General features: G+C 38.8%; 1 protein-coding gene across 4 annotated transcripts in view; it reads left to right on the forward strand.

Annotated features, from left to right (window-relative positions):
* The window catches only part of tnr (tenascin R (restrictin, janusin)), a 211,824-nt gene that overhangs the window by 81,261 nt on the left and 105,986 nt on the right, over positions 1-24,577 (forward strand). For all 4 annotated transcript variants that reach the window (XM_086273408.1, XM_086273406.1, XM_086273409.1 and 1 more), the window contains exon 3: positions 24,471-24,523. The gene's annotated coding sequence lies outside the window, so the exon portion shown is untranslated. The remainder of the gene's footprint in view (positions 1-24,470; positions 24,524-24,577) is intronic.

The following is a 24,577-nucleotide window of genomic DNA, read 5'->3' on the forward strand; positions in this document are numbered from 1 at the left end:
CAAAAAAAACCCCAAAAAAACCGGAAACAGTAAATAAATAAAACCGAGCAGTGAAAATTCTCCTTGTCTCGCTCCTCACCTGATGCACTGATTTCACACTTTCAGAACCTTTGTACAAAACTAATAGTGATCATTTCAAACTCTGCCCCCCAAAACCCCTCCATTGACAGGAATGGCAGATAAATTTTCATTGTTATGTCATTATTGGAAATATTGCACTACAGTAAATCCCTGTTATGGCCTATAAAAGCCTAAGAAAAGTCCCCTTTACGTAAAGTTTATTTTTTCTCTTGCATTCGTTGTGCATCACATAAAAGCCATCTTTGTAACTTTAGCTGCTGTCCACGACAGCAGTACATGCCTTTAACAAAACTTTACCTCTGCTACAGGCAGAAGACATCACTGACATCCTGAGAGAAAATTAAGTATGGATCACAGTAAGTTATGTGATTACCTTAGAAGTGAACCATGTCAGAAGTTCACTGAAGAGTTTAATTGCAATCCATGCGATTGGATTTTGTTAGTCTCACCACATGATAGGAAGTCAAAATCTGAGTCCATGAAAAAGCAATTACTTGCTTTACTGCTTAACTGTTAAGAGGCACTCGTTATCTAGTTAAATCCATTCACAATTTAAATTCAAAGAAAGCTCTAATTTGCTTTATTTGCTGTCACACTATGTGCAGTTTATTTTTCTTCTGTGGGGGAGAGGTACTGGAAGACAGGCTTTGAGCTTTAGAAATTAGTGACATATCCATTACTCAAATGATCTGTTTGGCTCCAGTTATATTTACAGTTGCTCACTTCATATGAAAGTATTTTAAATTTGACTTAAACCGCATTATAAACAACTGCTTGAAACATCGACTGTAATATTCTCTTATAGTCTCCCGTTATAGTACATTAAACTTAATGTATTAACTTTTTCTTTTCCTTTGTCCTGCCATTGAACGCCCTCATGGTGACTGAAAGTAGCATGGTGACAAAGTTCGAAGTCTTGTTCATGCTCTAAATCATTTTCAGTAAACTTTTTAATTATTGCTTCTAATTGAAGTTTCCAATATGTTGTTAATGCATCACTGGTCACCACTATCATCATCATTTGTGTAGCACAAGAAAACTCATTAACACTTAGACCCCCGGAGAGCAGTCATTTTGGTTTTCTACCTTAGACCCCTGCGGAGTCATCATTTTGCGTTTCTACCTTTAAAAGCCGGAGAGCAGTCAGTCAAATGCTGGAGTCGTTCATATGTATATTAGGTCGTTACCTAGGAATTCTGGAGGGAGGGGAGTGGGGGTGAGTGATTGAGGGGGGGGGGGGGGGGGGGAGCTGCTAAAAGCTGTGAACTTCCTTTTGTGTTTCATCTTGATGCATTCTCAATCATCCAGGGAAATAAATCTCCAAAAGTCACCAACTTGGAGTGTTTCAGTTTGCCATCTTGGGGAGAAATCAACACACATGGGTGTATGTCCTTTGTTGCTGACATTTATTGATAAAAACAGTACAAAAAACCAACCATTTGTACACATATTTACAAATAATTCAACATTGTCAGCAATCACTCACAATCCTGGCACTGCCACGGTATCTGTCGTCTGCATTTACCACATGTGTACCTGTAGCAGTGAACACATCGCACAGTGGCCTGATTTTTTTTGCATCTGTGTTTGACCTGACACGTGGCCCTTTTTCCAGGGCTCGGTGTGGAGGGTTCTGCCCGAAGCAACTGATCTTTTCTTGCCTTCTTCGCAGCTACATGAGAGTGAGCCAACTCTGTTGCAAGCGCCACCAGGAAGTCCACCCGTCTTTCCTTCGTCCCGGTGCATGCTTGATACAGCACATGTGCATTCAGTGCTGCCATGTCAATCATGTTATAAAACACGGCGACTGGCCAGCGCCGTGTTCCTTTGCGGACAGTGTACTCCCGAACCATCTGGTCCATCACATCCACGCCACACTTTGTTTTGTTGTAAAGGGTGACAGTGTTTGGCTTTCTTTTGGTGGTGTTATCAGTCTGAACCACGCTGTGCATGCTGCTAAGAATATAGACTGTCTTCTTCCGTTTGGCCGCATACGCCGTCAGCGTGGCAGCAGAGGTTGAAAACACCTAAGAAATAAGATAAATTGTTATTTTCATAGCCCTTTTACACACAATGAAACACATAAACATAGAACCACAAAAGACCTGCAACATACCAATATGTTGGTATGTTGCATCGCCCTGAAGAATCCTCTCCTCTCCAAGGAAAGAAAATTCATCACCCTGAAGAATCCTCTCCTCTCCAAGGAAAGAAAATTCATCGCCCTGAAGAATCCTCTCCTCTCCAAGGAAAGAAAATTCATCGCCCTGAAGAATCCTCTCCTCTCCAAGGAAAGAAAATGCAGAGAAGACTCACCACTCAGCAAGCCTTGGAAATGATCCTGACGGAGGTCGACCCTTGTGATTCGGATGGAGAAGACCTAGCAGTTCAGCCGGATTCGGACTCAGAGCTGTCTGATCAGTCTTCCGGTTAGTTTCATTTCATGTTATTTCCTTTTTCATTTCAAACAAGTAAGTGGATGTAGTTAGTAAGTAAGATATTTCAGACATTATTCTGATACAGAGGAGGAGATACTGGAATTATAATTAGTATCTATGCATGCATTTGTGATTTTCCCATTTTCCCATTTTCCCATTTTGCTCACAATTTGAATTTGTTCACACTGCAGATGAGGAGACTGCTTCTCCACCGAAAAAGAGACCTTGTTTGGGGACTGAGACAGCGAAAGATGGCACAGTGTGGCGTGAAGAACATGTGGGGACCTGTCTCCCTTTCACCCCAATAGAAGCGTACGCTGCAGATGGAGAGCCAACGGCTAAGGCCAGGAGAAGTATCTCGACTCGCCTTCAGAGCTTCCTGTGTTTCGTCACTCTTGACATGCTTCGTAGCATTCAAGAGTGGACTATTCAACATGCAAAGGAAACGGAGGATGTTCATTGGTTCATGGACCTCCCTGAACTAATGGCATTTATTGCAATTGTGATCTTGCGGGGGGTTTGCAGGCTTCCATCGGTAAATGACTGCTGGTCAGCAAACCTGGGAAACCCACAGATAATTGGAACTATGGCACGAAACCGCTTCCAAAACATCATGCAACACCTACGCTTTGATGACAAGTCCACCCGCTGTGATCGAGCAAAGACTGACAAGTTTGCTGCAATTTCCAGTTTGTGGGGATCATTTGTCACCAACTGCATCACGTGCTACAACCCTGGTCTGCATATCACCATTGATGAACAGCTTTTCCCATCAAAGACTCGTTGCTGTTTCCTGCAGTATATTGCAAGTAAGCCGGACAAGTTTGGGATCAAGTTTTGGGTGGCTTGCGACCTAAAATCCAAGTACATTTGCAATGTCTTCCCATATCTTGGCAAGGACCCCAGTCGTCCCACCGGGGAGAGACTTTCTGAAAATGTAGTAATGAGGCTGATGGAACCATTCCTAGACAAGGGCAGAAATGTTACCACGGACAATTTTTTCACATCGCTTTCACTTGCGCAAAAACTTCTTGGACGGAAAACCACCATCCTCGGCACAGTCAACAGGATTCGCAGGGAAATTCCTCAATCCACTAGACAGATCGCAATGAATTCACCACTCAGGTATGTTGCAGGTCTTTTGTGGTTCTATGTTTATGTGTTTCATTGTGTGTAAAAGGGCTATGAAAATAACAATTTATCTTATTTCTTAGGTGTTTTCAACCTCTGCTGCCACGCTGACGGCGTATGCGGCCAAACGGAAGAAGACAGTCTATATTCTTAGCAGCATGCACAGCGTGGTTCAGACTGATAACACCACCAAAAGAAAGCCAAACACTGTCACCCTTTACAACAAAACAAAGTGTGGCGTGGATGTGATGGACCAGATGGTTCGGGAGTACACTGTCCGCAAAGGAACACGGCGCTGGCCAGTCGCCGTGTTTTATAACATGATTGACATGGCAGCACTGAATGCACATGTGCTGTATCAAGCATGCACCGGGACGAAGGAAAGACGGGTGGACTTCCTGGTGGCGCTTGCAACAGAGTTGGCTCACTCTCATGTAGCTGCGAAGAAGGCAAGAAAAGATCAGTTGCTTCGGGCAGAACCCTCCACACCGAGCCCTGGAAAAAGGGCCACGTGTCAGGTCAAACACAAATGCAAAAAAAATCAGGCCACTGTGCGATGTGTTCACTGCTACAGGTACACATGTGGTAAATGCAGACTACAGATACCGTGGCAGTGCCAGGATTGTGAGTGATTGCTGACAATGTTGAATTATTTGTAAATATGTGTACAAATGGTTGGTTTTTTGTACTGTTTTTATCAATAAATGTCAGCAACAAAGGACATACACCCATGTGTGTTGATTTCTCCCCAAGATGGCAAACTGAAACACTCCAAGTTGGTGACTTTTGGAGATTTATTTCCCTGGATGATTGAGAATGCATCAAGATGAAACACAAAAGGAAGTTCACAGCTTTTAGCAGCTCCCCCCCCCCCCCCTCAATCACTCACCCCCACTCCCCTCCCTCCAGAATTCCTAGGTAACGACCTAATATACATATGAATGACTAGCCAATTTAGCTTCCACTTCCACCATTTGACTGCTCTCGGGTTTTATAGGTAGAAAGGTAGAAGCCACTTCCACCATTTGACTGCTCTCGGGTTTTATAGGTAGAAAGGTAGAAGCCTGGGGATGCTAGTGTTAAAGACTTCAAACTTTGTCACCATGCTACTTTCAGTTTGTCTACAATCAAAGTTTTACTGTTTAGTTTTGACTAGTTTTGAGTTTTGATATGGTTTTACATCAAAAGAGATGCTTAAATAAAATACAAATACATTAATAGGGCTGGGTCATTTCATACCGTTCATGGTAATACCGGTATAATGTTAGGCAATGATAAGAAAATGAAATATCGTGATAGAGTATGGGTAAAACGCGCATGCACGGTGCCTTTGTTTTCATATGCACATGGCAGAAAAAGCATGGCAGCGACAGAGAATGACAAAAGCAGGCGAAAGCGGATCGTTGAATGAAACGGATGAACCAGAACTGGTTTGTAAAAATGCTGCAACTTCAGTGATGTGGAACTGGTTTGGCTTCCGTCCGTCAGATACACAACAAAGCACTATTTTTGGTAGAGCTTGCTAGCGGGCCGTCGTTTTTACCGTGTTTTTCGGAAAATAAGGCACACTTAAAATCCATCCGTTAAATTTTCTGAAAACCCTTATAAGCAGGTGCACCTTATGTATGAATTCTGGTTGTGCTTACTGACCTCGAACCGATTTTATGTGGTACATATTTTCTGTCAAAAAATGTTTTAGTACGAAGTGGTAAGCTACGAAGCAGCACTGTCTGAGCATTCCGGCTACCGTAGGCAGGAGCGTCGCGGAGTGATACGTACTGTGCTTGATTTATCCCGCATCAATTATATCGTCAGTTATATCGTTATCACAAATTTTTAAATGTATATCGTGATAAATATTTTGGGCCATATTGCCCTGCCCTATACATAAATGTAAGTTTAATTTAGGAGGCTAGATATATATTTTTGTAGCCAGGGATCCTTGGTGTTTGCAGCTACTGCACTCTGGCTTTTACTGCAGCCATGAGGAGGTTAATGAATCACCCTAATGAAATAAATACTGCTGTGTAATCAGTTTGAATTGCTTCTAAAATGCCCACACATCGCTCGTTACATCTGAAACTACAGTGTATGGAAACAAATACGTTCAGGTGATCTAAAGGTGCTTTACAGTCACTTGGAAGCTCTTGCTTTTCTGCTCAGTAGTGCTGCAGTTTCATTTGAAAACGCACTTATAAACAACTAAGAAATGGTAATCTATTTAAAATTTTAAAAAGCCAAAATACCGAGGTTTTCAGATACAAACGCCCTGAGTGTGCTGGCATGTAAGCAGGTACCTCTCAACAGGTAATTGAGGAAAGAAAATACAAAAAAAAAAAGGGAGAAGCATCAGTGTTTTCCAATGTTTTCCAGCTCTAACTGTGAACTGCTTTATAGTGTAGTCCATCCGTGAAGCATTCAGTCCCTGGATCTCGTACTCAAAGTCAAGGGCTCCTTTCATGTCTCAGTGATATCTGAAACAACACACTCCCACCAACGCGGGCGTCTGCTTTTACAGGCGTAATGCATGTGTTTTGTGTTCCACCTCCTGACATTAGTATCATTACCAGCATCAAGGCATTGTGGGCTTATGTTTTCTGACTGAGGTGTTCTTTGTTTAAAAGAAAATAGCTGTAAATTGTATCTATACTGAGAACTGTTAACTGTTTAATAAATACAACTCTATTGCTACGTGAAATGAATGTGCTTTTTAAAGGTTGCAGACAGCATAGCAGTGGTCAAGGGAAACGTTTAGCCATCCAAAGCCCTCAGCTGGGGCTGCTTAGCTACTTAGTCTAGGTTACTGTAGTGATTTGAGCAAGAGGTAGCCATTTGTCCTAGTTGGGCTGGCAGCGCAGTAGCCATCCAGAATGGAAAACAGCCCCTGGTGAAAATGACTTTCCATTACTTGTGACCCCTTCTGTAAATAGTGTTCCCTGCTGATAGGCTAACTCGCTGCCTTACATGTCAACTGGACCTGTTTGTTGCAAGATAATGAAGGAATATAGTGTATAACCTCACAACGTAGAAATACCGAGCCAAAAATAACATAATATATTCATCCTTTTTGTAGTTGTTCAGATGATGGATGATATTCAGGGGAGCTTTGCGCTTTCAGGACTTCCATCCGAGGAGCCTCACACATAAAACACTGTCATCCCACAATACTGTTCTTGTCATACTTGTTGGGTTTTTTTATGTGGTTGTATTTGTCCCTAGATAATGATGCCATATTTCTGTGTATTCAGCGTCTTAGAAAATATATTGATCACATTATTAGAATGCGATGAATGGGCGAGCATGCTGAAATCGACTGCTGTAGGGATGCTTCTGAAAGAGACTTGTTTCATTGTGTAACACACAAATCAATAGTCTCAAAATAACAAATTATCTTGTATCAAGTTATGCGTTCGTAGCCATCTATCATGGTGTCAGTGTGCACAAGTGTGTGTGGGTTTGCGTGTGGCTTGTTTATGTAGGAGAGAGCACTGGAGTGGAATTTGGTGTCATAACAAAGGAAAAGAATCAGTGCGGACACACTGTTGATATCTGTTCTTAACAGATACGTTCGCAGCAAGATGACAAACAAGCAACATGGGAAAGTGAGTGAGGGATGGTTTAAACACAGATATACACACACTAAACTATTTCTGTCTCTGCACTGAACTACTAAGCAAATACACATTTTTCACCAGTTTATTTTTTTTTGTAGATAAAATGAAAGGTCAGCTTCATGTGCAGAAATGCTTGTCTTAACTAGGCCAGGATGTTAGACGTGAGATCCTGAAGATAGCTGCAAGCTCCTAAGTCACACTCTGTGAGCTGTCGTGAAGTGTGCCATTACTTAACTACTGGCTTTAGTCAGTGGCTTTAACTGCACCACAAAATTTTGTAGTCTACATAATGTAGTAATATATTTTTTTCCTTTTAATTCACATGGTTGAATTGTATATATTATTAGTTTTTCCAATGATCCCTGTTGCTTACAGTAACACATTTATGAACAATATGCTTATACATTATAACAATAGACTGGTTTGTTGTATTAATATACACTACATAACTTTTGTAACATGCGGAGCTTTATCTGTAACTGTACTATACTGTATACATATTACTAAAGAGAGGACCACAGTTTCAAACTTACTTTATGATATAAAACTCCTCATTAGTTTGCAGCCTGAAAAATATGAATCTGTATTCAAGTAGATGACTGTTTAATATATGAAAAGGTTCCCAGGAATCAATGAAACATGCAAAGTTGATTCACTGGTTTTGCTTGAATAACTGAGGTAATAGAAAAACTTTTATCAAAGCCCCTTCTCACTTTCCGAATGCAGTTTTGCTCATTGGCAGGCAGAGCCGTCTCTCGAGATTATTGGAAAGTCTGTTATTCATAAGAAAAAGGATATATTTCACATGCAGCACTCATACAGTTGGACATGCATCTGTTTTTCTTTGATAGCATTCAGCTAGTTTGGGAAAAAAATGGCTTTTTAAACGTTTTAAGCTGTTCTACATGACTAATTCTACAATCAAGCAAGCTTAAAACCATAAAATATATGAATCACAACCTTGAAAGTGAATCAATCGCAGGTATTTCTGCATGTGTTGTCAAGACACCTCAAGACCATTTGCAGGTCAACACATCAAACCACAACATACATTTTTACACAGACATTATTAAGACTTTAAAATCATTTGATTTTTTTATGAATTGTAAAAACACTGATATCCTGCCTCCTTCTCACAGTTAACATGAAAAAGAAAAACCACAGCAAACTTTTATCGAAGGCTCACACCAACACTGTTTGTCTTGGAAACATTAGGGTGATTTTTTTATATTATCCAGTATGTATTACTACCTGCTTTTAAAGTTTGAAAGTCTTTTTCCTATTTTGAAATAAATGTTATAGAGATATTGCTATTACTGCCAAGATTAATAGCTCAGACATTAATCCAAATTTGCCAAAATGCCACTGAATGCAAGATTGCCTTTAAAATTATATTGGTTTTCAGGATACAATACAAGTACAAGAGTCAGATTATCATCAAACGTGTCTTTCCCGTGCTGAAACATAGCCTAGATGCACTACAGTATCCATCCATCCATCTATCCATATTCTTCAGCTCCTATTTGGGAGGCTTCATGCCTAAGCCCAATTTATAGTCTCAATTAACCTAGCTCCATGCATGGTTAAGAAGAGCCTGACTGGAGAAAATCCATGCAGACACAAAAACATGCAAATTCCTGGCAGGGGCCAGATGGTGTATTCTTCCCATGCTATAGTATGTCTTAATAATTTCTTTGTTGGTTTATTCCAACATTGTTATTGAAATCTGTTGAGATTTTGATGCTCCAGGTACTCCGGTTTCCTCCCACAGGCTGATGTGCTTTTGTACATCAGTCTTGGTTTTTACACTGGTTATAGTTTTGGATATACAACATATGGGAAAAAAAGACTCAGGGATAACTTGTGTAATAAAAATATCAAAATGATTTTGAACAGTGCATTTGAATAGAAGCTGACATACTTCCTTTCAGACTGACTCTCACACAGTTATTTGAAAAGTTTCCTGACATCATGAATATGCGTTACTCACTCTGGAAATTAGATTGTCAAACATACACAAATGCACATGCACAGACAAAAAATGATGTAAGGAAAGTAAAACATTTTTTTAAATATTATATATTTCTTGTCCCTGTGCTTGTCTGTCAAAATAGGCCCTGAAGACTGATGCTAGAAATTTACAAATGCAGGGAACAAGGTAAATAAAAATATGAATGTGGTGTAAATGTAATTGTGTTTAGTTTGGGTTATTAAACATGATAGCAATGTTGATAAGCCACAAATCAGATTTATTCTGAAAAGCTCTGTATTTTCCATTTTCTCCAAATTGAAAAAAATTTAAAACAGTGACTGTTGTATCAGTCATTTCCATTTTTTGAAATACTTGTATTCTAAAAGTGTTCATTAAACAACGAATAATTACCACTTTTACCACTTTACAATTTTTGCAAAGCATTGTAAGACCACTCTGCCATTAGAGCTACATTTGCATTTTTTAGTGTATTTTGAATATCATTAACCTTCGTGGAACCTAAGTTAGTAATTTCATGCCATATTGTGGTTTTCACATTTGCACCTGCTCAGCATGCAGGATGCATACTGATTTTTGACAGGAGAAGGAAAACCTTAATGTGGTTTCCCTGCTTCCTTGCAGTTTTGTAACCCGTTGTCTGCTAACAGTGAAAATATAAATATTTGTAGTTTTAGCAAATAAAACGATCTTTTCTTTAATCAAATCATCCAAAGTATGAGTATCAAAGCAGCCTCAACATTTCATGGAATCCACATTGGCTATTCCTGAAAGTGCAAGAAAGCAAAAAAAGACATGCATTGCTTAGCTCCGCATTGCTTCCAGTGCCCCCACAGTAGTGAAATAGAATAGAATAGAAGCAGATTGAGTGCTGCTTTCCACCTCTCTCACACTCTCCTTTCACAATCTCAGTCATCCTTCAGGATATCAGAGGCTAGACCTGCAGCCCTAACCTCTCTGCGCTGCTCTGACAAGGACTGCCTTTAAAGTGCGCCCGTGTGTGTTTGTGTGTGTGTGTGTGCACTAGAGAGATAGCTACAGAGAGATAGTGACTGTGCAGTGTGGGGAAGTGTTACTTGCTCTATAATCCTGAGTATGTAATGTGCAGTATATGTAGAGAAGTGTAGTAGATTTCTTCACTGCCATATTATGTTTCTCAGCTACAACACATGTTTTTCATTTCTTAGTTCTGGTTTGACTATTTTTGATATCTCACAATGCTCTTACTCATGTAACAAGTCTTCGACATTGCAAAGAAGAAATCTAGAGTAGCTGGGTCACCAGAGTCCGACAGAACTGATTTATCTGTGGGCCAAACTATCAGAAATATCATTCATAATTTCTGGTGAATGAAAATTTAAAGAGCAAAGGAGAAACACCCTTCCACCATGTTATCAGTGATGACAACAACCAGCTTATTTGAGCAGAGCTGGCATTTAGGACCCAAATGCAGACACATTGAGACAGGCACCAAAAGTGAGCCTTTATTTTGGAGTTGATGTTTTGCAGGCCTTCCTTCCTGCCTTCAAATAGGCTACACTTTATTAATATAATACAGTAACTCTTTTCCAGTCTTATTGACCAAAGCACTTGAAGTGCTGTTGATGGTAAACTGCTATATAGTGATTTTTATCTCACATAGCTGATTCAGATGGAGCAGATGTGCTACTTTTGTTTTGTAACCACTTCATATTTTTGTAAAAATTGTAATTTAATTGTAAATCAGCTTTTCAGCTGCCAGTGCACTAATCAGTGTGATTGGCCAAATGTCACCCCTTCGTTCGAACGCACTTGTACCTAGTACACTCTGGGTTAACTTAGTGAGCTGATAAACAGCTTCGTGTAACCACTTATTTTGATTACTAATGTTAAGATAAGTGAATCCAGATAACAGAAAGATACTGTGGATATGTTGACTTTGCTTTGCGGTATAATGCTTAAATACACATAAGGTCATTAGAGGGAAGTGGACATAGCAGGGCCATGAGATGCAGGTGAAAATAATCAATGATAGTGAGACTAAACACAAAGTTCTAGACAAAAAAAAACTCAGAAAGTGACAACTGTAACCAATTCAAGGAATACAGGCACAGGGAAGGTTTTAAAACAGGTTAATTGTCACAGGAGGATAAGATGAGAAACAAAGCAAATGAAGTAAACCAACTAACATAAACAATAACTGCAACTAAACACTGAAGAATGAAAATATTGAGGAATAACACAATGCTGAAAATGTAAACAATAAGAAAACTAATAACCAATCAATCATAACTCAGAACATAAAAATCTGCTGAGGAAAAAAAACATCTGAAATATTGAAATATCTCATTTTTAGCTCACACAATATTGGTGTCAGTCTTATGTCGGTCGGGCTCTAGAGTCTGATTACGATTTGCGGTGACATAGCATTGTAACTGCATGCATCTGGTGACGGTTGTGCTTGCTGGTGCATTGTTCTGAAGCAAGGGAATTCCTCAACTCCCATGCCGTTGGTACTTAAACATTTTGGCCATCGAAACACTTCAAGTACTAATAACTCCAACCAGTAACATCAGACATACCCATAACAACCAAAGCAACCTGCAACTATGCTTGCAGCAAGATGCTTGATGCTCTCAGAGGTCACCCTTCCAACATGAGTAATGAGCAATAAATGGAAGTTTTACATCACCTCTCCTTTCACCACACTTTTCCACAGCTGTAAGTGTTTCAACTTTATATTAAAGAATGCAAAATTTACCAAGACATCAGCTTTCTCATTCTAATTGCATTAAGACTGAGAAATGATTAGTATACTGAATGACACTTAATACTTGGTGGCTTGCTGCATGGTTGTAGAGACAGCTGAGCAAGATTTGTCATTTTTAAAAAGCACACTGTAAAAATATTTAACGGGCTGTATTCAGGCTGGTAGGTTGTGTGAGTAGCTGTTTCTTTTCGAAGAAATATAAATAAATTATATTAATAGTAAAAACAGCATTTTATTTGCATGTGCAGCCACAAACTGCTTGTTATTCTCCTTTGCTTTGAAGAGGGCTACAATAGCATCTTATTTCAGCTGTTCGTTCAATACAGCACTTTTTTTAAAAGCAAGCTTTAAAAGTAAGCTTGTCGGTTTAAATGTTGTGTATTTTTTTCTAAACCAGAACTGGTGCAATTAGACCCCACATATTTCAAGTCTTACTTTTTTTTAATGTTGTTTCAGTGAGAGGTAAATGGTGGCTTTTCACCTGCACAGAAGGTGTCTGAGTTGGTGTGACAACTTAAATGACCAGCTTTTTGACCCTTGTCTGCAACCTAGTGATATAAAAGCACTTTAGATCAGAGAGCCTGTGTAGATGCACAAAGAAAAGAGTAGGAAAAAAATGTAGTGTACACCCATTCTGTTGGGAGTGAAAAGCTAATAAAGGGCTAGCTTTTATGTTTTAGGCAGTTTTAAACTTTTGCAGCCTAGTGTGTCTTGTGCCACAGTTTGCCAGACAGCCAATCAGCAGCTTAAACTAAAGCCTTTGTTTCTCTTTTAGAGAAATTTGGGAGTAATAAACAGCATTAACTGACTCATTGCACTCATATAAATGGTATCAGTGAAGGAAAAAATGACCACATTTCACCAAATCGGGGGCTTCATTGGCATACTTGCTACTAGTTGTCTCCAGATTTGATTTTAAAGCATTATTGACTTCTTTCAAAGTCCTGAGAGGTTACTCCTAAAGTGATTTATAAGATCTTTCATTGCCCTTTTTCTCCGCTCTGTGAAATCCTCACACACGCCGTGCTTTGCTGTTCCAGGGTCCACATTGTTAAATGAAGGTGCATTTGCACTCGGGAGCAGTGTTGGTCAAGTTACTTGAAAAAAGTAATCAGTAACTAATTACCGATTACTCCCCCAAAAAAGTAATCCCGTTACTTTACTGATTACTTATTTTCAAAAGTAATTAATTACTTAGTTACTTAGTTACTTTTTAAAAACACGATTTACAACCTGAATAGGTGATAAAGCGATAGACCTTTCAGCCCAATTCTACTTTTTCTGCATAATCCATCATACAAAATGTAATCAAATGGAAAAGTCTCTTTTTAAAACTTGTTTTATTAGTTTTAACCTTTTAACTTTATGCATCAAGCAAAAATTAAATTATATGCACCATTCTCTTGTGGGGATAGGTTAATTGGATAATCCAAATTGCCACTAGGTGTGAATGTGCGAGTGAATGTGAGTGTGAATGGTTGTCTGTCCCTATGTGTTAGCCCTGCGACAGACTGGCGACCTGTCCAGGGTGTACCCCGCCTCTCGCCCTATGATAGCTGGGATAGGCTCCAGCGCCCCCCGCGACCCCGAAAAGGATAAGCGGAAGCGAATGGATGGATGGATGGATTTAAACTTATTTTCTGCACATTCCAGCACATAAAATATATTTTTTGTGTGTGTGTTTACACTCACTCTTTCAAATAGATGCAAGTAAAACACAGCAGAAAATAAATAACATCAAAGACTAGCGGTCCTGTTGCTCTATTTTCACCTGTACAACAGGAGGGGCATAGGCGGAGGTTTACCCTGGTGCAGGTGTGCCGCAGCGGTCAGTGGAAGAATCCGCGAGTTTCTCTGTGAATTTCCCATTACGTCATAGCGCACTCGGTGCTTGCTTGGAAGTTTAGGGGTTTTTTTCGCTTTAAAAAGAAGTTTTCTTCCCACGCACAACGGACACTAATGTTTTTGTCACTTTTTATGGAATCAAACTCAAAATAAGGTCAGTACTTCCACGCTTTAAACACTGCACGCTCATACTCTCTCCCGCACTCGATATATGATGCACTGTTGATCTGCACACAGCTGTTGTCACAAACGTCGCACTCGCTTACGTCACTGTCATGAGACATTTTTGCAAAAAAATCACGGTTTTAGTAACGCAGTAACGCAGCATTCCTACGGGAAAGTAAAGGTTATCTAATTACCGTTTTTGCAATAGTAATCCCTTACTTTACTCGTTACCTGAAAAAAGTAATCAGATTACAGTAACGTGTTACTTGTAACGTGTTACTGTCCATCTCTGCTCGGGAGCTATTGGACTTTGTATTGATGTATCCCTGGAAATAAGACCTGAAAAACTATTTTTCATTGTTCAAATCACTTAAATATGTGAAAATGTCAGTTGTTAAATATTTCAAATATTATGTAAACTATAATAGTTTCTGTATTTATATGGCTCTGGTATTACTGTACATCATTACATGTGTGCTTTCTGGTATTGATCTTCACTTGATGGATTTTACTTTGTATCCTGCAGTGTTAAAATATTTATGGGCTTTATTTTTTTTCCTAATTAACATTCAGTTTTGCGCATAGCCTGTGGGTTCATAAGATTGTCTTAACTTTTTCTTTGGCTTCCTCATCACCTTTTATCACTTTCTTCACTTACAGGATTTCTACTCCTGTCCATCTCTATGGGATTGATTACCATGACGATTAACAGTGTTATGTGAAGGCCGAGTGATCTAAAAAGATAACATCTACTGCCTTTTGTATATGAAGGTCTGCCTGTAGGTCTATGCATGCTTCTGTAGTACGGCCAATGTTTGCTTCAGCAATAAAAAGTCTACAAATCAATGTGAGCACCCCTGCGTCACAAACTGGCTGAATGCTTGTGATAGATTCTTAAAAACATTTGCACGCACAGATGTATGTGCATGCATGCACCCACCCACACATACATACACATACACACTTAATTGGAATGTGTCGTTAGTGCAAGTACAATTTGTGAGGAAAAATAAAACACAGTGGCTCAAACTACTGTAATCATGCTGATTGCACAACATTGAAGTATTCGCTTAATTTCCAATTTTCCACTAAATGTTCACATCATAAACTTGTTCGGCCTTGCAGTTTCTTTGTTGTTGTTTTTTCATTAGTGTGGGTTATTGAAATAAAATTATGGCCAGCATGAAAATATAAGAAATGCAGAAGGGGAAGAGGTTTTGCTTTCTAACAACATTATCTTTTTTCAACTTTTAAATCGGTCAGTGGAGACCTTTGCTCAGACTCTGTGGTTAATTTATTTGGTCTGAAAAGCGAAGCCATAAGCCTAGTTTTCCCAACAAGTTAATGAACCGTGCCTTTGACAGGATTTCTATCATCTTCTCAGTTGAATCCCATGTTTATTGATCAATTTAGAGAAGTAAATAGTCACAGCAATCACTTAATTGAATATACAGTGGCTCAGCTCTGAAAGTCCAAACATTTCTTCAGCTTTTTTCAAAGTAACTTGGCTGTAATACACCCAGCCTGTGAAATGAACAGAACAAGTAAAAACCATTTGTGTCAATTAGTTTAAAAAATTGGGTAATAAGTTCCTTTTTATTGAACACAGTAGGCTTAAGGCCTCAGTCACACACACTAGAGGCCAGTTGGTAACCCCTTAGCAAGCATCCGTGGTAGTAAAAAAATATGTATCCGGTTGCTAGAGGTTGTTGGCTGTCACTATTGGTAGCAAAGAAGTATATGGTGCTACACCAAAAAAAAAGATGATGTTTGTTGTTTTGATTGCTTTAGTTTACAAGGAAGACACAGATCTGTCCTAAAATAGTCAGCTGGTCACATTAAAATTAGCATCTTTTGAAACACATCGGTTGCAGTGATAAGGCAAAGGTTTTACTTTACTTCCTGAAAGATGCAAGTTTAATTACCACTTGGTGAGCAGTTGGCAACCATTTCAAGACAAGTTAGCATTTTCTATGCAAGCTACAGTGACTGTACCTAGCAACTGAAGCAATCACAAGGAGGTTTTGGATGCAGCAACCAGGTTTACCTAGCAACTACTAGCAGCCTCTGGCAACCACTCGCCAGTCAGATAGGGAATTCATTGAAAGTTGGTGGGCAGTCACGGATTGGTCTCTGTGACAGATACCTAAGACTGAGGATCAAAATTTTTCTTGATGCCACTAACATTATTACATTACATACTTTATTAACATGATTGCAGTCATCTTGTGGGCGTAGTCATTTCCTGCTCTGCAAAGATAAAACTCATTTTCACCTGTCGTGACTCTGAATGTCTCACTAACAGTCTTGGCTTAATTATTTCAGTTACATGCTGGAGAAATTCCTAAATGAATTTGTGCTTTTTGAAATGTCCAGGTTAAATCATTTGCCGTTTTTTTTTTTTTTTTTTTGGGGGGGGGGGGGGGGGGGGTTGGAAGAAAGACCTCTTGTGATTTGTGAGATTTTCTTAATTAAATCCCTGTCTATCATGTAAATATAAAACTTTGAAATTTTAAGAAATTAATATTCATATTTAATGAACTGTTATTATAATATTTCATCATGCATAAGACCACTGTATTGCAGTTGTTGTTGTTTTTAAAAAAAACATCATTCTCTTAAATAGTAACTTGAAATAAAACAGTCTGATAGTCAACACGTTGTCTTTTCATTTTTTGCTGTGTTGCACAAAATAAATAAAAACAATTTTCAAACTCATAACATCCAGTAAGAAACCTGTTTGATGACATGTTAAACGATTCTTATTTTCTTGAGGAAAAAGATGGTCCAAAACCCATTTTTCATTGGTGAAAAGGGGGCAAAGAAAGGTTTTGGTGTGGCAGGTGATGAATGGTTAGTAGGAGGGAATCCATCTGCTGCATCAACACAACGGAAATGGGATCGTCCACTGATAAAAGATTGCACAGTGAGAGACGAGCCTGATTCACACCAGACCTAAACTCACTGTAGAGTACAGTAGTGTGTGTGCGTGTGTGTGTGTGTGTGTGTGTGTGTGTGTGTGTGTGCATGAGAGAGATGGACAGAGGATGTCTTTCAGTCTGTCTTTCTCTTTGTCTCTTTGTTTCTTCTCTACCATGCTGTCTCACTCTCTCTGTCTTTCTCTCTCAAACTCTCTCTCTCACACACACACACACACACACACACACGCACACGCACGCTCTCTCACAAACACACACACTCTCACACACATATAAGAGAGAAATTCACCAGTGGCTGTGTGCCATCCTGACTAAATACCAACTATCTATCATCTGAGATATTTCATACTTTCTCAATTCAATAAGCCAATATGATTTATGTAGTGGCTGGGGTGGCTTTGGTATAGAATTATGTTGAGGTTTAGGACTATAGACAGTAATATACATTAAGTTCTTCATGTTTTAAATTTAAGTGCATATTAAAAAATGCCTGAAAGGTAGATTTTTTTTATCTAAATCCGTATTCTGTATAAACTTTAAAACTGCTTGAGGTATTTTTAGTGAATCAGTATGGATTTTAATCTTGCATGGAAAATATTGCAGAGACACACACATAAGTCTTTATCTAGTATTTAAAGCCACACAAGCCACACAGGCATAGCGTTGCAGGCCAGTGCAACACCCTGGTTACCACTGGTTGCTAGGGAAAAATGTATATTCCCCCACTGATTTGCAAATCATTTGCCTGAGGTTGCTGGCTTTCACCAGGTGAAATCGATCACAAAGAGGTGACCTGCACTAAAAACCTTGTTGTGATTGCTTTGGTTGCGGTCACCCATTGTTTGCCTGAAAGACTTTACTCTCCGAGCTGTAGAGAAACTTGAAAAAGTGCATCAAAAACCAGGACTGCTGACCATTTGGCTTCAGGGGAAACATTGTGCAATACCGTTGCAGCGATGAGGATTTCAAAAATGGTCTCCATTTCCATTTTGAATAAGAATAATATAAACGAATTTTCACAGTTTTTCTGTCAGTTGGCGAGTACTTCACAAGTGTTTGCAGACAACTCATCAAGTCCATGCAAACTACTGGTGACAAAAGGAATATGCTAGCGACCAAAGCAATGGTAAGGAAGTTTTCATTGCAGCACTCTATACCGCTTTGTGACTATTTCATGGAAGATTGAGAGCTAATTGCTACAATTTGTGTACTTTGCATATGTGCGGTATTCTGCTGCATCTCAGAACGTGAAGCATTAATGGCTATGGGAAGTGTCTGTGCAGTTGGTCCGCAGTGCGATTACTGTGTTCACATCTGCACAAATGAACCACACCAATGGAAATTAAATGGAGATGAACACTGCAGGTGTGAAAACAACCTTGGATATTAAAACTTCAAGCCTCCTGGGAAAATACACTGGCAGTGGACCGCAGAGAGTGTGAAGGAGTGGGTAATTTACAGTGTTCCTTATTTTTCATAAATCAGAGGTAAATGAGTCTTTTTCTGGATAAATCAAACTTGTTAATGCAATCGTAAAAGTATTTGAACTCTTTGAGAAGTATGCAGTTTTGGGGTTTTTCCTTTGGCAATTGCACTCAGCCAAAGTTAAAACCGTTTGTCCCAAAAGTTCCAAGATGCAAACAAATTCAGCTCCACGCAGCTGCCGTGCACATTAAATAAAATGTTGCATGCAGTATTCTTGCCATATGTGCATCTACGCAGAGTGCCTTTATTGGCAATGTTTTTTCAACTTTAATTGTATTAAAGGCATTGCTTACAAGAATGGACATAAAATAAGAGCAGATGGGAGCTGTGATACAAGTCAGCAAACACAAATCCTTTTGATCTACGCCTCCGCACCAAGCTTCACGAATTCACAAAATCAGCAAACTATAATTTCCATTCCCATTTTCACTTCATAAGAGTTGTACAACCCGATCAGTAATCTGTTCTCCCCAACTTTTTTTCTTAGACTTGCTGCTATTGTTTGGTGAGGCTGAAACCAAGACGGGGGGAATGCAAATTATTTATTATACACATTCATTTCTGTTGTCTTACATTGTTTATTTATGCTCGGATTTTTTGCAATAACAGCATTTTTCACTGGCTGCTGGCCCAGCGAATAAACTGCGGGAACATGATGTGATTTACATTCAAAAGCATTCCTCTGTGTTGCTCTCACAACTACAAAGCAGTCTGAGGAAGGAAACAGGACCATCTGTAACTTTCTTCTCTCTCAGTGGGACAGCGTACAGCAGCAACACAAAAAGCCTGTCTATATTTGCGCGCATGGATGATAATGCAAAGGTTTTGAGATGTTTGTGTTTTTTCTGAGTGGATTACTGAAGAGTATGAGCATGAGTTTGTGTATATGTATCTGTGCAAAAACTTTTTTCTTTAGGCAAAACACTTCTGGTCTGTCAAGACTTTCTTGGTGGTTTTTCTCTGTAGGTACTGCTGTGGAAAGGAAATGTTCATTTCACTAATGCTGTGAAATGGGCTGAAAAGAGCCTTTCACTGACTCATGCAACTTTTCTCCATTTAGACAACATTGTCTGCTCAAGCTGGATAAACAATGCTGCACAAAGTAGTCGCTGGAAATGTAGCAGATTCATGTAACAGAGATAACTAGATATTGTCTTCTTTACCACACATACTGATTTCTTTTACTTTTCTACAGTACACCTCCATTTTCAACTGTTTATGCTAGTCGCGGTTATTGGGTCCTCAAGCTGGCTGTCTCAGCAAAAATGATTACCTGCTGAAGGCTGGTCAGCTCATCTTTTTTTATTATTAGTTATCTGTAACCCCAGACTTTCATGTAGCTTCCTCTACAGCAGCACAGGACCTTATACCACATTTTCCACACATGCTGTAGTTCTCCCAAGACCTATAAATAGGCCTTGATTTTTTTTAGTGCAATCATTGTTTCATTGTTGCACTTTTGATTTGCAATCACACACTGTGGTTTCTTTTGTTTGTTTGTTTGGTTTCTTTTACTGAACTGCAGCAAATTGAAAGAGGCGTGTACTGAAAAGAAAAACAAAGTGGTAATTTAAAGAAAAAAAAAAATATATATATATATATATATATATATATATGTAACAACTATGTTTGGCCCCGGTCAACCATCAGTTGGTTGTTAGGGAAAAATGTGTATTCCCTGACTGGTTGGTGAGTGGTTGCAGGAGGTTGCTGTCACTACGTGTAATTGGTTGCAAAAAGGTATATGATATCATCGAGATTGCAAATCAACTGCTTACAGTTTTGTTATTTTATTGTAATACCTATACTAATTTAAATAAATATTACCTCTGGCTTATTCCCCCCATATGAGAATAATGAAAAAAGACTAAAACTAATGATGAAACTAATAAAAATTTAAATAAAAAAAGAATAACAAATAATAAAGACAGAACAGAAATGAGCAAACCCAAAAACTGATTTGAAAGTTGGCATGTGTTTGCTGACATTTGGGAGTAACACTATAGGTTGCTGCAGTATCTGCTAGCGACTAAATCAAAACCAAGGAGATTTTTTGTGCATAACCCTGTTTGCAACTAATTTCACCCAACGACAGCAGCCATTCACCAACAATGGCATGGGCTATGCATTTACAGAAATCATAGGTAATTTGATTGGCAGGAGGTTGCCTGAGGTCACTGAACGGTATCTAGACAGTCTAGGCAAAGTCATGTGTCAAGTGTTTCTTCCAGTGGCAAAAAACATTATAAAGAGGAGTTAAGGGTAGGTGGTAGGGTCCACCACTCATCTGGAACCGATGACTCTTCTGCTTTCTTATTTCCCTTTTAGTTAAATATTTTTTCTTGTTACCTCAGCCATTTTTCATTCTGCTGTATCCTGTTTTTCAGCTCATGATCTTGGCTTGAGTCATTTCTAGCAGCAGTGAACAAAACTGTTCTAATAAACCTGCTGCAAACGGCAGACCAGTGACCAAATGGTGGAGAGATAGCGATGCATTCAGCTGCTAAAGACAGAGACATTTTTTTCACATGTATGAGTGAAGATTATAGAAGATGTTTTTACAAAACACCAGAAAATATTACTCTGAATTCCTTTTTACTAAATAAATAGGGTTAATGTGTTAGCACATGATTGCTTATCAGCCCAGCAGAGGCTTCATCCTGCATACAAAGTAGCAAACACATAATAAATTTCATATTGTTATATATATATATATATTTGAAAATAATATTGCAGAACTGTAAACAGTGACTTTGCATGTTTATTTCCCTCATGAAGAGCACAGATGGAGATGAATATCTCTCCCGCCTGTAATGTTTGAAGAACTAACAGAGGAGTCTAGTTCTTTTGTTTACTTAATCAACCTTCTTTGCTGGAATAAGCCAAAGTGAAAATGACACCAATTTCAGAGAATTTGCAACCGCTCTAATCTGAAAGGAGCTACGTCCAGCAGAGCATGCTATTTTGTGTCTCGGAGGGTGAGTGAGACACCCGCTAGAGCAAAGAGGGCTTGGATTTTGTGTCTTGTGTGGGTGCATGTGTATGTATTTGAGTGACTATGCCTCAGGAGGTTTGTTGCAACAAAAAAAACTCAATAGTACAACAAACAAGGAAAGCAAACAAGTCCTTTTTCTGTTTTCCTTGTTGATACATAGCTTTGATATTGGCCGTTCTTTTCTCAGCAAGGGGATGTGTACATACTAGAGATGGCACGATACCACTTTTTTATGTCCGATACCGATACCGATATCATAAATTTGGATATCTGCCGATACCGATATGAATCCGATATAGTGTTTTTTAATCAACAAAACTGTTTTTTAAATATCTTGCTGCATTTTGTATAAGTTCATACTCAAGTTTAAAACAACAACTACACTAAAGCTATTCTGTTATACCTGTATGCAAAAAAAAATATTTCATAGTTCAGCAATACTAATCAATCTAATAAACTTACAGTTTTTTACAGACGCTAGGACACATTTCTCAATACTTAGGTCACTTTTGCAAAACTCTTCACACAATCCTCCTAACTGACCGTCAGCTTGGCAAAGCAGTTCATTTCACATTCAAAATGCACTACAACTACCAAAACACTTCATTCAGGTCTCAAATAAACTCATTCTTCCAGAACACTAGCAAAGGTTGACAGCTGACAAACACACTTTGTCACCCACAAAACAATGACCTAAAAAACACTAACAACATGTAGCATTACACAGTGTTTTCTTGTGTAAAACAAGGACACATCTCTGTTTATAATTTCAATATATGTTACTGGAATGAATCAGACATCATGCAGAATTCGTTAATATTTGTTTATGTATTTTTATTTTTTTGCACTAAGTAATCCCAAAATACAAGAATTTGTATACACACCATCCACTGATACACATACAATAGTAATGCTAATCTACTCGGTCTTCTCCATTTGGCCACATCACATCTTATGTCATCTAGGGCAATACACCTAGGAAAGAATCTTCTGGCATGCCAGAATTGAAGGAGTTGAAAAATTGAAGGAGTAACACCTGTGTAGATGTTCATCTACAATGAGAATAAGCTGTGGCTGGTTAAACTGCATTTTTAGATTTAAAATATGTTTCAATAAAATATTGCTGTTGGATTTTGCTGTCTTTTCAAGTTTTGCATTATGTTATTGTTTTGGCCATAAGTTTAACAGTTTTGAAAACAGTATGTAAGCACATGCAAAATGTCCTGTACGTACAAAGATTTTTGGCAGTTGTTGTGTCTGAGTGAGAAGATGATTCATGAAATTTGAGAGATGTAGTCATTGAATGCATTTTGTGCCAAAACAATGATAACTGGTCCTCAGTTTAGCCCACATAGACTTCTGTTGTGCTCACTGTGTGAGGAGTTTTGCAAACGTGACCTAAGTATTGAGAAATGTGTCCTAGCGTCTGTAAAAAACTGTAAACCTGCACCATCCTCCCTATTCTGGTATTTTAAAGAGTACTTAGCGTAAATATTAAGCAACCTAACTAATAGGGTTCCAACTCCCAGCAACAAAAATAAATAAATAAAAAATAGGGAACCACCCCTCACACTCCACCTCATGATGCTTAATCGACGTAATCAACCTTAATTTGATGCAGTGTGAAAAAAAATGCACAGAAATCAATTATTTTTCAAGAAATATTAAATAGATTCAACATCTTTCTTCAACAAAATTGCAGACTGCACAGATGGTACCTTCCCAAAGGAAAAAGTAGTATAGCTTACTAGGGTATATATATTATACTTAATAGTTACTATATACAGTAATGGACTTCTATTCATTTTGCATCAAATTAAAACTTTGGGTGTCAGATAATTATTTATTAAAAGCTAGACATTTTAAATGAGAATAAGAAAGAAAAGTATGTCTTTGTGCCCCCTTTTCCCTGTTAACGCCCTATCGGCCCCCCTGGCTAAACTTTGCTAGATCCGCCCCTGCACAGTTACAGCCGTCAGCTACGTAGAAAAAGATCCTCGAGTAGAAAGTAATATTAAATACATTCTAACAACAGCTGATCAAGCTTAAACGTGCTGCTGTTGTTCAGCCGCTGGTTTCCTCTTTCTGGTGCGAAGTGGGCCAAAAGCAAACTAGAGACACGGACTCCCGACAGAAAAGCCGATCAGCTGATCATTTAAGCAGTTTCATGATTGAAGTAGCAGCAAGAAGAAGCAGTCGCTCCATATATCGCTTGTTAAGCTTAACGCAGGAATGCTTTACAAACATTCAGAGATGGACTTACACACTTGCTTTACTTCTCTCGGGAATAACTTTGTCGGAGATGAAATGCCAGGTTGCTAGCGAAGCTCCACATGCTATCCAGACCACCACAGGTCCCGCATGCCACAGCCGCTCTATCACGTGATGCATACTGCTCCGACGTGCTAACGTTCTGAGGTGAGTTACGGCGTGTGGCAAGTTTTGTGAGGTGCTTTCGTGATATTTAATGGATCGGATTACATTTTTTATTTTTCTCCGATATCCGATCCAGTAATTTAGGTCAGTATCATACCAATACGTAATATCGGATCGGTCCATCTCTAGTACATACATACCTGTGTGAGCTTTTGTTTGTATGTTTATAGGTTTTTTTTGTGTGTGTGTGTGTGTGTGTGTGTGTGTGTCTTCAGTATCATTGCAATGTCCCACTGTTACTCTGCCATTATAAATGAGGCATAATAGACAGGACTTATTTGTCAGTGAATATATGTGTTGACTTTTACTGCTAATTTAGTATATATAGACACAGACAATCTACAAGAGACAGAGATGACTTAAGAAGGCTGAACTGCACGTCTTTACCTGTGGTTTGCATACATCTCAGTTCGTTATGTAGTACGTGGGTGTAATAAACACCTCTGCAGTGTTAGCAGTGCTAATGCCTGTGCATCTTTACCACTGAGCAATTTGCATTTCAAATCATCTCCAGAGAGCGCTGTAACTCTTAAGTCCGGGATAAAGCGATTCAAATGTGGAATTGCTCTAATGCTAATTTAATGTTCCACTCTCTTGGACAGGTGCAGAGTCAGGGGGAGATTGGCTACAAGAGAACAAAGTCCTCACGGAGAAGGTACCGTCCGCATACACAAACATAGGCGCTCACCAACGTGTCGAGACACATTAA

Source organism: Aulonocara sp. 'chitande type north' Nkhata Bay, linkage group LG18, assembly GCF_057382095.1.
Source record: "Aulonocara sp. 'chitande type north' Nkhata Bay isolate Kocher_YH1m ecotype deep benthic linkage group LG18, A_spYH_male_GT1.1, whole genome shotgun sequence".
Taxonomy (NCBI): Eukaryota; Metazoa; Chordata; class Actinopteri; order Cichliformes; family Cichlidae; genus Aulonocara; species Aulonocara sp. 'chitande type north' Nkhata Bay.